Genomic DNA, 14,909 nt, shown 5'->3' on the forward strand with positions numbered 1-14,909 from the left:
GCTCCAGTATGAAATTACAGTTTACGGGCGCTTGTTCCGCACGCTTGCAAACAGAGTTAATTCAATTTTGCGCTTTCTGCTAAACGCCATCACACATCCTTCGTCATGAAGAAAACCAATCTATTCATAACATTAGATCTACCTGACTTCAACAGCCCAATACAGCTTTGGCAGGCCTGATTTCGTACCTTTCTCATTAAGTGCCCGCAATAACTTATATTATTATCATTATTATTGCTCTGGAAAGTGCTGTCTGCCAGCGCGTCAGAAATTTCGAATGGCAGCAGACGCGAGAAGCTTTCATGTTTCATGAAGAGATAGAGAATGTTTTCTAATATTATCATTTAAAGCAACAACGGGTCTCTGTGAATAGCGTCCACCGCACCGCACCGACACGCGCAGCAGCGTAACGTTACGTCGGAGGATCGGGGAAAACTACGAAAGCGGCGCTTTGCAGCGGAAGGTCGTTCCGAAAGGTCGTTCGACACGGCCAGAAATTCGAAACATCCGGGGCTGGCTTCCCCTCTCTCATACCCACATCATCCCCCTGAGCGTCCAGCTTCCACGTGCGCGCGCGGTGAAAACTGCGAGCGCGTGCTGGTTCCTGATATTTCCCTAGCCTAGGGAACGAAACGCTCTCGACGCACGCACGCACGCACGCACGCACGCGCATCGACGGCCACCGGCGCGCGCGCGCGCGCACTCAGCGACGGCGCCGGCCATATTGAAAGTGTGTGCGCCTGCGCCGGGTACAGCAGCGTGTGTGTGCGCGCGCGAGAGTGCAGGCTGCTGCTGCTGCTCTTTGCGCGACGGTTGAGGAGGTGGCGGTGGAGAGCGTCTGTGTGTGCGCGTTGTTGCGCTCCCTCTCCCTACGAGGCACATTCGACGACTCGGCGTCGTCCGCCGTCGTCGGCAGCGAGATCGCTCGGTGCTCCCCGGTCGGTCGGTCGGTGGCTCCGTGGAATCTCTCTCTCGTGTGGGACGCCCCCTTCCTATTCGGCGGCGGCAGCAGCAGCAGCAAGGAGTGTTGTTCCGTCGTCGGCGGCCGGTTTTTTTAAACACTGTGCGCATCGCTGGGGCAGCTGTCGTACCGCTGCTTTTCGGCTTCCGAGACAAGCGGGTGTCGTTTGTCGTCGTGTGGTGTTTTTCGCGCCGACTCGAAGTCGATGTCATGTGGATAACAACGGTCGCCGACGAGTGACTTGTTCGGCCCGTTGTGGTCGCCGTCGTCTGCTTCTCGTCGCTGCGGAGTCCGCGCGCAGGACGGGGGGCAACTCCCACGCCGTCGTCTGCTACTCGCCTATTAGTACAGCGCCTGAAATCGGTGAGTGAAGCCGGGGCTTGCCGAATCTGGGTTGTCGAGATCGGTCGTTTTTCACGCGTGTATCTTTAAAGGGCGCCCACGTGTTGTAGCCGTGACGCAAGTGGAGTAATCGCGCGGTTATTGTTGCACGAGGGAGCGAAGAAAAATAAAGGCGTAGAGAGACTCCGATAAACGGTTAATAAAGAAAATGAGAGTAACAGCTGTGTCGCACGCGGCACGTAGTTAGGATTCCGTTTCACGTGAGTCTACGATGCGTTTTACGATGCGCCGCGGCTTTGTTTAACTAAGTAATTCGTTACCTTTTTTTTTTTTGCCGATAAGTTCTTTTGTCGCAGATACGTTTCTTTACTGAACAACGCAGTCATCTTCGCAGGCTTCATGCATTCCCCAACTGTTCGTGACGTTGTCTTGTCGTGTTTTATGAAAATGAATTTCCAGGATCTTCTCGCCCATCGCTTATGTGAGGAACGTGAAATTCAAGATGTTGTGCGAGTGTGTGCGTCAGACAACTATTCCCGTTCTCTGTAACAAAGGGGGATTTATTAGCTACTAAGTGGCTGCAAAGAGCTATAACATTTACGAGGCTTCTTAGATAATTATTTGTTCTCGATGTAGTGGCTTCTTGGCTACTGCACCACCCTGCTCAGCACGAGGTCACGGGATCAAGTGCCCGCCGACGCGGCCACATATCAATGGGGGCGAAATGCGAAAACGCCCCGTGTGCCGTGCATTGGGTGCACGTTAAAAACAATATGGGGTTTTACGTGCCAAAACCACGATCTGATTATGAAGCATGCCGTAGTGGGGGACTCCGGAATTTTGGACCACCTGGGGTTCTGGATGCACGTTAAAGAACGCCAGGTGGTTAAAATTATTCCGGATTCCCCACCTGGCGTCGTGCCTCATAATCATACCATAGTTTTGTGACGTAAAACACCAGAATGTATTTGCATTATTTATAATTCTTTGGGCACTTTATAAGTCGCAACATACATACACACACATATACATACATACATACATACATACATACATACATACACACACACACACACACACACACACACACACACATACATACATACATACATACATACATACATACATACATACATACATACATACATACATACATACATACATACATACATACATACATACATAATCCCGGCCATGGAGGCCGCATTTCGATGGGGGCGAAATGCGAAAACATCCGTGTACTTAGATTTAGGTGCACGTTAAAGAACCCCAGGTGGTCCAAATTTTCCGGAGTCCCCCCTACGGCGTGCCTCATAATCAGATGGGGGTTTTGGCATGTAAAACCCCATATTTTAAACATACATACATACATACATACATACATACACACATACGTGCATACATACATACATACATACATACATACATACATACATACATACATACATACATACATACATACATACATACATACATACATACATACATACATACATACATACATACCGCCGGGGTGGCTCAGTCAGCTAAGGCGTTGCGCTGCTGAGCACGAGATCGCGGGATCGAATCCCGGCCGCGGCGGCCGCATTTCGATGGAGGCGAAATGCAAAAACGCCCGTGTGCTTGCGTTGTAGTGCACGTTAAAGAACCCCAGGTGGTCAAAATTAATCCGGAGCCCTCCACTACGGCGTGGCTCATAATCAGAACCGGTTTTGGCACGTAAAACACCAGAAAGAAAAAAAAAACATACATACATACGTCACGATCAGAAAGCCAATACAAATCTTGTTCAACGCAACCTGTAGAAAAAGAAATTATTTCAGTATATGGTGGTCAGGATTTTCCTAGGCACAGGACTGACCCAATACCACGATGACAATACAAAACTAGCTGTTATGCTCTACACTGGCATAGAGGCAGGATGAATTCACATAAATGTTCCACACTCACTCAGTCCATTTGCTATGATAACAAACGCAATATTACTTGAACGAATGGTCGCACATGAATACACGGTGTTCAATGCATATATATATATATATATATATATATATATATATATATATATATATATATATATATATATATATATATGAGAGTGGTATATAACTACTACAGTGCGTAAAAGTTATTTCGATGTGTCGAGATAATTCGCGATACACCATCGGTAGTGGTCAAGTTTACCGCCTACAATATGGGGAAGTCACGGCACGATGTTGTTTCGGCGCGACCTCACCAGGTAACTCGGCATTGGGAGCTATAGCTTATTCTTCATGTATGCACTTCGCCTTTCAGTATAGTTGCTCATTCTGTGCAGTGATTAACCTTTTTTTCACGGATCCGTTATACTGTAAACTCCCAATGTCCGATAGAAGAATAGAAACAAGGAAATCGCTTTGGTGAACGAGTTTCACATGTTGGGAAACATACATGGAAATCATTCTCAATCGCTTGAACGCGAACTCGGACTTGGACACACATGCACAGTACACAGTAGATATAACGTATCAACAAATTAGCACCTATAGTGGCACTAAATAAATAAATAAATAAATAAATAAATAAATAAATAAATAAATAAATAAATAAATAAATAAATAAATATAAATGCAATATAGATCACTCGAACCTGGCTTGCGCAAGCACGATTATGAGCGACTAGAAAGCCCGTAGCGAGCACGGGTGATGAATTTTTTATCGGTTGTGGATCACGATGGATGCCTTTAAAAGGAAGTAAATATTACCAGGCAGTTTCTCGGTCATACTTTGCGAGGGTGTGCTGTGTGCACCAATCCAGCTCCTGCGGAGCGAGAGCAGTGAGTGTACGTTTTGTGTTCATTTCCAAAGAGTTATGGATAGAAAGAGATATAAGAAAATAATGTTCTCTAACGTTTGAGTTGTACCTCTTTAGCGAGTACTACGGTGTACAATTCGCTAAGGTGGTAATCTCAAGGTCTTCGGAAAAGGCTCGTAGTCGGGGCACCGCGTGAAATATTTGCAGTAACGTAGTGTATGGCTCACTTTTGATTAAATGTAGATTCCTTATTTCTTGCTTTTAGAAAAGGAGCTAGGTTATGCTTCGCATCAAGAAACCCTAATTGTTTGCTAAGTTGCGAGTAAAGTAATAAATCCCTGCAGTCGACGAAATCGTTACATATACCATGAATCTGCGCCATCATTCCACTACAATTAAAAATAACGCCCTATGGTTTCATCGCTCTACAAATTGTTTTTCCAATACAGCCAATTTATCGCTATTGTGTGTGTGTGTGTGTGTGTGTGTGTGTGTGTGTGTGTGTGTGTGTGTGTGTGTGTTCATTGTGTGTTCATTGTGTGTTCATTGTGTGTTCTTTTTTTCTTTGTTCTTTTTTCTTTATTTTCTGAGGAGGGCTCTCTTATGACATGGAAAAAAAAAACTATGAATGCAACCCTGCATCGTGCAGGAAGTTCAGTAAGTCTCTATAATTAGAGCCGCCTTGACTCCACTTGCTGAAGTCAGCATGCCGGTCGCTGCGGAGGAGACCAGCCCATCTGAGCAGACTTGTACGTAACGAATTACATGTAATTATTTATTTGCAATCAGTTACGTTTTTTTGTAATTTAGTCATTTATTGATTACTTCATTTACTCGGTAGCACTTATGTAAGTCAATAACTATTTTTTGTAACCGATTAGATGTAACCAGTTGATGGTGATGGCCGGAGCTAGCTACTGTGAGGTCAATGGCACACATAGCGTGAACGAACTCTGATCTGGTCTACCAAGTCGGGTGCAACTGCGCGTGTAGTTCTGCGGTCAGATCTATAGTCTACGCAGATAACGAAAGTGTGTCAGATAAATTTGACTGCCATGTGCGCATAAACAACTTTAAGAAGAATTAACGGGACAGCGCGAACATTATCGGACTAGCTGTAATGTTGGAGCTTCCAATGCCGTTTGCTGGCAGCAGAAAGCAATTTTAAAGGGACATTAAATAGAAAGAAAAATCGCTTAAACTGTAGCAAATCATCCTTCCGCAATATATAAAAGGCCGCTGTTACCGTGAGAAGAAACTTGGTAAGCCAAAAAAAAAAGCAAAAAAATTTAATGATGGGGCGCGACGCCATCTCGAAGTTCTCGACTAGATCGCCGTGATGTCACAGATTTTGATGGCGTCTGCTTGGGCCTAGTTGATACTGCTGTTATCACTAAAGGTGAACTACATTGTATTCTAAGAGAGCCAAAGAGTGAACTTAGCAAGGTGCCGGGACTTTTGCTGCCCGCACAACTCCAAAAATACGAAACAAAAAATGCTTTCAAATACGGGACGCCACGCTGACCTAATTCAGGCGCTGGAGTTTCGGCGCGAAGCTCGACAAATAGCACTTTAATCTTCATTTTCCACTCCATTAATCAGCCTATTACCGCGAAATTAACAAATATTAGAGTTTCGAAAAAAATATCCTATCAGAATAAGGTGATTTAGGGCTGATTCAAACCGGCGATTCCCATCGGTCGCCCGACTGAGTTAGTCGCGCATGCGACCGGTCGCAAACGGTCGCTTTGATCGAAAAAGCGACTTTTTTGGGACTGTCGCTCGCTGCTCGGTCTTTTTTTTTTTTCACTCGCGCAACTGCCAGTTGAGACATATCTGAACCAATCAAGGGCGCAGTAGAGGGACATCTCAATAAAATGACGCTAATTTTGCGTGGCAGTGGCGGTGCGAGCACACGTGAGCGGCACCAATCGCGAGACATTTCGGTGCGGCAAACTGCCCCACGCTTTCCAGTGTGAACAGCGGTCATCGCGAGTCGCTCCTAGGTTGCCAGTCGCAGTGGGTCGTGCGACTTCTGTCAAGCGCCGGTGTTAATGCGCCCTTAGTGTTTCTCATCAGTGTCTGGTTAAAGGAGCATACTCACGTATATTTTCGACGTTCTAGAACCCATACCACACGATTCTCGCTCGCTAAAGAACGACACTTAGCGCGCGAAAAGGTTGGGAAACACTTAAGATATTATAATTTGATAACAAAGTTTGGGGGGGGGGGGGGGGGTGATCAGCCGGACCTGGCCAACGCCTCCTAGATAGCAGACCTGTGCACTCTGCTTTATGACGTCATGCTACTTAGACCTAAATTTCCACTGTCAAGCCCGGCGTGACGAAAGCGGTGACGTCAGAATCTCCGCGGCTTACTCGGGAGCATCCCCATCAGATTCTATGGCAGTCGGACAAGGTAGCATGACGTCATGGATCGAAGGGCACAGGCCTTGTGCTATCTAGGAGGCGTTGACCTGGCGTCATCGATGTCACCGTGACATCATGACACAGATCGAAATTTGCTCATGTGGCGTAGCAAAAAGGCTTGACCTAATGCGGGAGATGCGGGTTCGACTCCCATGCACTTGCCGCAAGTTGTCGTTTCGTGTACTTTCATTTATTTTTTCCTTGATTATTTCGACATTTCAATTAAATGTTCCAGTTTTTTTCTCCTATCCTTTCAACAGCTTCGTAGTCTGTTTGCTTCATATAATTGTGACTAACAAAAAAAAAAAAACACAGCATATCCACGATGTCAATGATGATGAGTGGGCGAAGCACCGGGGGATCATTCGGGTAAACCACAGCTACGGACGAGAGATAAAGAGAGCGCGCGTCGGGAACGAGAGAGAAAATTACACCATCTTCCCGTAGGGGAACCCTGAGTAGTATGCGAAGCAGCCATGGGGTCGACTCAAGGTAGTTTTATCAGCTGTATAAACTTGGACATGCAGCAGCACCAGCAACGTGCAGAACTGTTGTCGACGCCGTAGGCGTTTTGCCCACGTTCGCAACGAACACGCGCAACGTGGAACCGGGACCGGAAGTGGAACCGGGACCGGAAGTGGAACCGGATGTGGAAGCGGAACAGGAAGTGGAAGCGGACCCGGAACGCCATCTAGTGAACACTTCATAAAACTACAGGTGGCTACGGACACACAACGCCATCTATTGAGCAATTCATAAACTAGAGGTGGCTACATACTACTACTACTACTACTACTACTACTACTACTACTACTACTACTACTACTACTACTACTACTACTACTACAACAACAACAATAGAGGAGGGAACGACCCACACCCTAAGGAGCTTCGCCCCTAAAAAAACCCTTGGTTTCCCTCACTCGATGCTCTCTCTGTATACGCACCATAGGCGATCTATACACGGCAATGAATTTTATTCCGCCGCGACACCGTATGTAAATTTGAACGACGGGGTGACCCTGTATTTTGAAATACCCATCTCTGTGCTGTGCGGCGAAAACAAGGGGATTCATCTTGGCCCCCTTCGTGCTTCCATTGTATTTGCCCGCTCTTCTTGTCCTCATTGTATCAAGTCGCAATCCGTTTTTGTCGTTGTTGCCCCGCTCCGCCATCGTGTCGCCAAGCCGTACCGCGACGCGCACACTGCGCGCGCGTGGCCAAACGCACTAGCGGCTGCCTTGCGTTTGCTTTATTGAAGATGTCATCCTGCACAATCGCCGATCGCCGGCCAGTGGTCGCCGTATGGGAGGATTTTGCTGGAGTTGCAGGGGATAATATAGGCGTTCTGCTACTGAGTGTGATGTCGCGGGTTCGGCTCATGTGACCGCAGGAGAGACGTTCGTGTATGGTGAGGCGCGATGTGAAGGTAATCACGTGTTTTAAGCTTACCGCGTTAGCTGACCCGTTTGTAGAAAAGTTCGCACCCATGGTCTGCTCACACGATTAAGGGTGTGTTCGCAAAAACCGGCAACGATTTCATCGCCCTTGGACTTTATACGGAACCTCACGGCGACGGCGACGGCAGAAGTGCGCGTGGAGTGTCAATATAACTGTTATCGCAATAAAATTGCAGTGGGAAGCCAGCGCGGACTATGCTAATTTCTTTTTATGTCCTTGCCGTGTCTTAAATGGACAGTCGCCGCGGTAGCCTGCAGTGTCTAGGCGTTGCGCTGCTTAGCTCGAAGTCGCGTGTTGAACCCCGTCCGCGGCGGCTGCATTATACGCGATGGGGGTCGAATGAACAATGACTCGTGTACTGTGGACTTGGTGCGCGATTGCGCGTTCAAGAACCCTAGGGGCTCAAAATTAATCTGGAGCTCCTGCGCTTCGGTGTGCATCAGATTGTGGTTCTGACATGTAGAGCACCAGAATATAATCTTTAAGTTGAATGACGAAATTTTATGAGGATGCAGAATGTGGCTACTACTTTTCTTGCAAGAGTCTTTGTAGTCACTGATAATAGATAATGATATAATTAAAAGAATTACAAACGATAATAACAACATTAATGTTTGGTTGCATTGGTTCCATATGGCAACCCAAGTTTTATATTGTTATTCGTACTCTGAAAACCACAGTTTAGGGTAACCTCACCTGGCATATTCCTTGTATCATCGGCGCGCTGTTCATTATCTCCTCAACCCCTAATTCCAATAAATAAGACATATCACGGTGTCGTACGCCATACTGCATCGACGAAGCTCTTTCGGGGTCATTATTTACGCTAATTATTGAAGTTCTAAATGTTGCCTGTCCTGTTCACCCATAGTATTTCAAAGCTGCATGCCTACCATATCGTCCATTCTTACGATATATTGTTCTACAGGGACGAGACTTGGGGAGGAACGAAGAACCTTAAGAAGGAGCTATAGGACCGCGCAACGAGCTGGAACGAGATTGATAGGCGCAAAATTAAAAGACAGGGAGACAGCGGTGTCACTTAGAGAGCCAACATGCAGTAGCTGATAGCCTACTTGATTATTAAGAGGAAGAAATGGTGTTGCGCAGGCCATGTAAAGAGTACAGGATGATAACCGGTGGTTTGTTGGAGCATGGTCTTCATGATAGCGCATACGGTGTTCGTTCGCGCCACCGGATCTCAGAGGCTGTGACTAGACCAACAGAATGGGCGCCAAGGATGGGTAAACGCCAGCCGAGGACGACAGACAAATAAGGGGTGTGATGAGATTAGGAAATTTGCAAGTATAAGGATTTGTACTATAAAACCAAGGCAGGGGTGGCTGGAGGCAGTTGGTGGCTGCATTCAACCTGCAGTGGACATATAGAAAACAACTAATGATAACGATGATTATGATTATTATTACGCGACAGGTGCAACTTTGACGAAGTACACTCTGTGAATTGCATGTGCTGGGCACGCAGTAAAGCATACGGTGAGTTGCTGGGCTGATGACGCTGTGCCTAAGCATCCACCTGTGACATACCTCCTAATCGAAAGCGGTCGCTATACCAGCGTGCATGCAAGTGCCGCTGCTGAACTGCTGCAGGAAAAGGCTGTGCTATCGTTTCGGTTTCCTTTTAATTCCTAGTATGTATAACGTATATAATGCCCTCTCGTGAGCGCGGTGTATTTAGGTGCGCGCTCGCGCGTCTAGCAACCGTACAAAGAAAGCGCGAGAGTTTGCAACTGCACTTGCGCTGATGCGATTCTTTCTCATTTCCCGGTAAGCCGTGCGTGACAGTTATCTGAGTGAGGCGCCCGAGCGTTTTTTTTTTCTTTTTTTTTTTCTAGCTCGAGTGCTGCGCTGCTTTCCGTTGTTATTCTTGCTGCGGCAGGAGTTGTTGTCATAGCGAGTGAGCCGCGGGCAGCGGTGCGATTTAGAAGAGCGCTGTCAGCCTATAGTATGACGCCTTACAAACGCCATCTGTCTGCTTCGTATACCGAATTTTGTTTTTCTTGGAACTGTGTTCATGCGCTTTTCTGCGATGCTTCCAGTAAGTTGTTCGTGTGCATTGTAGTAGAGGTATGCTGGTAAAGCTATGGGTCCGGTGCTCAGATGTCACCTTATTCATGCAGGTTGTGCCGCTTTTTTCGACTGAAGGAGGTGCTCGTAATAAGAACGTCATGTTCGCAAAAACAAACACACCAAGATAGAGAGAGAGAGAGAGAGGAAAACGACAAATGAAAGGCAAGGAGATTGACCAGCTTAACCTGGGGGGCCAACCAGGCCGGTTGGCTACCCTGTATTAGGGGAAGAGATATAAACTGAAGAGGAGAGAAAGTCATGAGCTAATGTGCTCTGGGGCCGCCTACGTGATGAAAATACCAAGCGCTGGGTCACCAACTGTAGGTCAATTAGGTTGCCTTCAGGAATCGCAACAGCGCTTTCTGCAGTTGCAATATGCGAGGCCATGGTTCAAAGATATTGTGCAACGAGAGAGGTATTTCGTCTAACTAGTTTAAAGCTGTGCGGAGGTCAAGTCTTTAATTTTCAAAGGACGGGTGTTTTAAAGGCCTAGGAGGTCTAGGAGGTGTTTTACAGTTTATTTATAACCACAGGCATTGCAATCGGCGCTATCAGTCACTATTATTATGAATGAGTATGCGCTGTTGAATGCAACGGCCAGGCGCCAACGCGCCAAAGCACCAAAGCATGTTTATTTTATACTGAAGAGGAGCAGGTAAAGCCGTCATAGTATACCTTACTCTCTCCTGCGTCTCTGTCGCTAAAATAATCGCATTCGCTAAAGCTAGCAAAACCGCTTGTCAGTGCCAAATATAGTTGCAACTTAGTTCTTCCAAATACAATCTCTTTTTTTTTACATTTTTGTTTTCGTTACACGGTCAAACTTGCCAACTGAACCTGACTTTCGAGAGCTGAAGTAGGCGGACGCTCTGTTATATTACTTTTGTGTTCAGTATCAGCGGCTAAGTATTTAATTTCGTGATACGGCCACTTTAAGTGATGTTATATTCCTCGTTCCGTCTAACTTTTCGTCTCTTAGCATCGCTAGTTAGTAATTGAACACAAGAGAAAAGAGATGGGGAATAAAGGAAAAGGAAGTTAACCAGATGGGAATATCCGGTATTCTACCCTGCAGCGGGAAAGGGTAAACGGGGGAGAATGAATGTTAAAGGAAGAGAGGGAGAGAGTACACCATCAGGGTGAGCGTATAGTAAAGGTGCGAAATCAAAAACAAGCCGAAGTACCTAGTTGTTCGCACAGGCGGTTGTTTGAAGGGAGCGCGCTATCTTATGCGCGTGCAATCGACGAGGCCGCTTTTGTGATGCCTATCTTCTGTACACGAAAGGATGTTAGCTTGCGTGTATTTCTCTACTCGGGTGAGGCACTGCTGCGCTCAGTATACCGAGTACATAAATAGAGCATTGAGTAGGCACAGTGTCCTTGTAGTTAAACGGCACGCGGATAACGTCCGTTAAAGACTGCAGTGCGGATATCACTTGCCGATCTGCAACTGGCAGTTCATCGGCAGCTGTAGTGCGGATCGAGTAGGGGCAAGCAAGCTACAAGTGCTTTACAATCTGCACATACGATAGTGCGGGCCATGTCTCCAAGCACAAAATAACAATTACGAAGAGAGTATGAAGTGGAAAGGAATGATTGACAAGATAAGAAAGACAAAGACGACCCATTAAAGAAAAAAGGAAAAAGAGAAAGAAAGCAAACATGCAGCACATGACATGCTGCATGCATCTGTTTGTAGTGCTTCAAGCGATAGAGATCAAACATACGGCTATATGGCGGAACGCTGGCACAAAATATCAGTGCTCAGCTGACTGTGTATTATTTAGCATTCAATGAATGGCCCTCATAAATAGAGGAATAAGTGATTGATGTACAGTTATTTGAAGCGATATTTATAAGAACGAAAGTATATAGTGTGTCACCGACAGGACTTGAGAAGCGACACACAATAAGAACGTTGTGAACAAGTCGGCTATACGTACTGTACGTGTTGTTAACGTTTCTAGTACATAAAAATCAAATAGGCAAGCACCACAGTTCTTGCTAAGAAAACAAGAAGAACAAGACTAATGTAAACAAGGACATCCCTAGAAAGGTAATATATCGACAAGATAAACCTAACAGCAGAACGGGGGAAAGAGAAGAGAAGGATGATTAGCCATTTCTGTATGTTTATTTACATATAGAAACGTAAATATAATTCATTGAAACGTCTGACGTGTTGCGTCATAGGGGCAGCAATTAAAAGCCGCGCGCAACAGAGCAAGCCGGAAAAGGAAGCGCCTGCTCTTTGCTTTTTTTGATAAGGAGCTATAAAAGGGCCGAGCACAACTATAGGACATACTTTTATTTTTCCACAGGGAAGCTGCCCAGATAGTAGGACGCCGGCGTGTTCGCGCCGTACAGAATTCGTGCTCTTGCCGTACTGAAAACCTCGTAACTATACTGCTGGTAATCATACCGTTGCGCTTTTTCACGGAGGGGTTGAACACACACACACCACACACACTGTCTCACACACAGAGAGAGAGAGAGAGAGAGAGAGCCTTCTATATGTCTATAACTAAAGCAAAGATAATGAAAGTACAGGTATAGGAGGAACACGGCAACAATGCCGAGCATGAACATACCTTCGTGAACATATGTGGACTTATGTGTGTGTACGTGCAATGTATATGGCCGCCCTACGCCTAACATAAGGTAGCTCATTGAATGAGGAAGGCGTACGTCTTGAGTATACTGTTATTTGTAGATTCTATCGATATATAACTGCGTGCAGGCATTCAGAAGAGCGCACGGTGTGTGAGCGCCGTATGAGCACACCGATGCCTGCCAAACATAAGGTCGTTTCGGCATTCGTGCAGCGCTGTCAGGTCGGTCCGGGATCCATTAAAGACCGTGATTCGACACCACGTTCCATGGATGGCCTATATACCGCAGCGAACGGCGCGCACGCGTTCTTAAAGACGCGTCGGAACGGAAAAAGGATTTCGTCACAGGAAACGGCGTCGCACCTCTACACGTCTGCACAGTTCCTTGCACACCTACGCAGTTCCTCGAGGGGGGGATTCTAGGGCGCCAAAAAGGCGTAGCCTGGCTGAGAGAGCCGCGCTGCTCAGCTATATATTCGGTGTATACGTCGTCGGCTGCTTGGCAAAGCCACGCAGTTGTATACGCGTGCATGTGCCCTTGCTGCGTGCAACTTGTCACGTATGCGGACTGGACCGAGTAGTAAGCAGACGCTGCCAGGAATGTACAGCTTCGTTAGACCCTTTGCGCATCGTAATAATGCGCGTTGCCTTCAATTCTTTCTCAGAGTCAAGTCGGAAGCGAACGCGTAAAGCATTCAGCCACAACTTAAAGTCGGAAGCGTGCGGACTGTACGGGAGTCGCTTATGGAAGACTCCGCTTTGCCGCGTGAAATTTAGTGAAAATTGACGTTAAATTGAACTCGAGGCCGTTGTTCTGACACTGACGAAGAAATTCATACGTTAAATCCGTTTCGAGTAGCACGAGTTGATACGAAAGCTGAGGATGTAATACTAACTGTATAATATTTCTGTGTAACATTTACAAATTACACCGAGAAACTACATCCAAGATGGTGGATCGACAACAACCGCGAACGCCTTGACGATCGTTGTCTTCCTCGTCTTGCTGAGTGCCTTCTTCAGTGCGCGGAAATTGCGTGTAACATTATACCACCCTGGTCTTTTTTTTTTTTGACAGCGAGCACGAGGACACGGCTTCTTTCTCCACGTGCAGGGAGTTGACGCATTTCGCATCTACCCATATCATTTAAACGACAAAAAAAAAAAAGCGGGGGGGGGGGGGGAGGGTTTGACGTTCGTAGCATAAAAGTCGTTTCTCAGAGCAGACTCAAAAAGAGATTATCTACATGAGCTGCGTTTGGAAGTGAGGACTGGGGTCTCGCCAACGAGATTCGCCCGATGTCTCACCAACAATCATCATCATCATCATCAGCCTATATGTACGTCCACTGCAGGACGAAGGCCTGTCCCTGCGATCTCCAATTACCCTTGTCTTGCGCTAGCTGATTCCAACTTGCGCCTGCAAAATTTCCTAACTTCATCACCGCACCTAGTTTTCTACCATCCTCGACTGCGCTTCCCTTCTCTTGGTATCCATTCTGTAATTCTAATGGTCCGCCGGTTATCTATCCTACGCATTACACGACCTGCCCAGCTCCATTTTTTTTCTCTTAATGTCAACTAGAATATCGGCTATCCGCGTTTGCTCTCTGATCCACACCGCTCGCTTCCCGTCTCTTAACGTTAGGCCTAACATTTTTCGTTCCGTCGCTCTTTGTGGAGGATCACCAACAATGCCTCGCCATAAATGCCGGCCTGCGCTCAGCTCTATACAGATGCGTACGGAAAGAGGTGCGAGCAAAGAAATGGCAGGCGGCGACGTGGGCGCCAGCAAATGTCTCGCCCCGATGCAGCTGGCCGCTCGTGCAGGCCTCTGAGTCCTTGAGATATAGACGGCAGATGCGCTATCCTTTCTTCCTGTTTGGAAAAAAAGAATGGAAAAAAAGAAACTATTTGAAGTTCTTTTTACCAAACAGTGTAGGATCATTGTCCACAGTGCAGAGTGCCGCTGAGACTACTGAACACTCTGTAACATTTATTTCCTCGCTCCCGTCGGCAATTCCAGAGCGCACGCGTGCGCGTTCGAAGCTCAATGTTCTCAGAGTCAGTACATATTATTGGGCAGGAAGGCCCTTGGGCCGAAAGCTATCATCATGGTAACTTTCAGAAAGATTAACATTGCCACAAAAGGATTAGGGTAACATCGGTCGCAGTTGGACTTACAGGGTGCAATTTATTCTTAATTATATCCGCGGCCCC

General features: G+C 46.6%; 1 protein-coding gene across 9 annotated transcripts in view; it reads left to right on the forward strand.

The window, feature by feature from the left end:
• The first annotated feature begins 794 nt into the window (after nucleotides 1-794).
• The window catches only part of LOC119446083 (rap1 GTPase-activating protein 1-like), a 254,894-nt gene continuing 240,779 nt past the window's right edge, over nucleotides 795-14,909 (forward strand). For 3 of the 9 annotated variants that reach the window (XM_049663881.1, XM_037710422.2, XM_049663884.1), the window contains exon 1: nucleotides 797-1,324. The gene's annotated coding sequence lies outside the window, so the exon portion shown is untranslated. Of the gene's footprint in view, nucleotides 1,325-3,988; nucleotides 4,120-4,702; nucleotides 4,847-14,909 lie in introns of those variants that run through there. The other 6 variants (XM_049663886.1, XM_049663888.1, XM_049663885.1 and 3 more) reach the window with 4 other exon arrangements.

The sequence above is a fragment of the Dermacentor silvarum genome, chromosome 3 (genome assembly GCF_013339745.2).
Source record: "Dermacentor silvarum isolate Dsil-2018 chromosome 3, BIME_Dsil_1.4, whole genome shotgun sequence".
Classification (NCBI taxonomy): Eukaryota; Metazoa; Arthropoda; class Arachnida; order Ixodida; family Ixodidae; genus Dermacentor; species Dermacentor silvarum.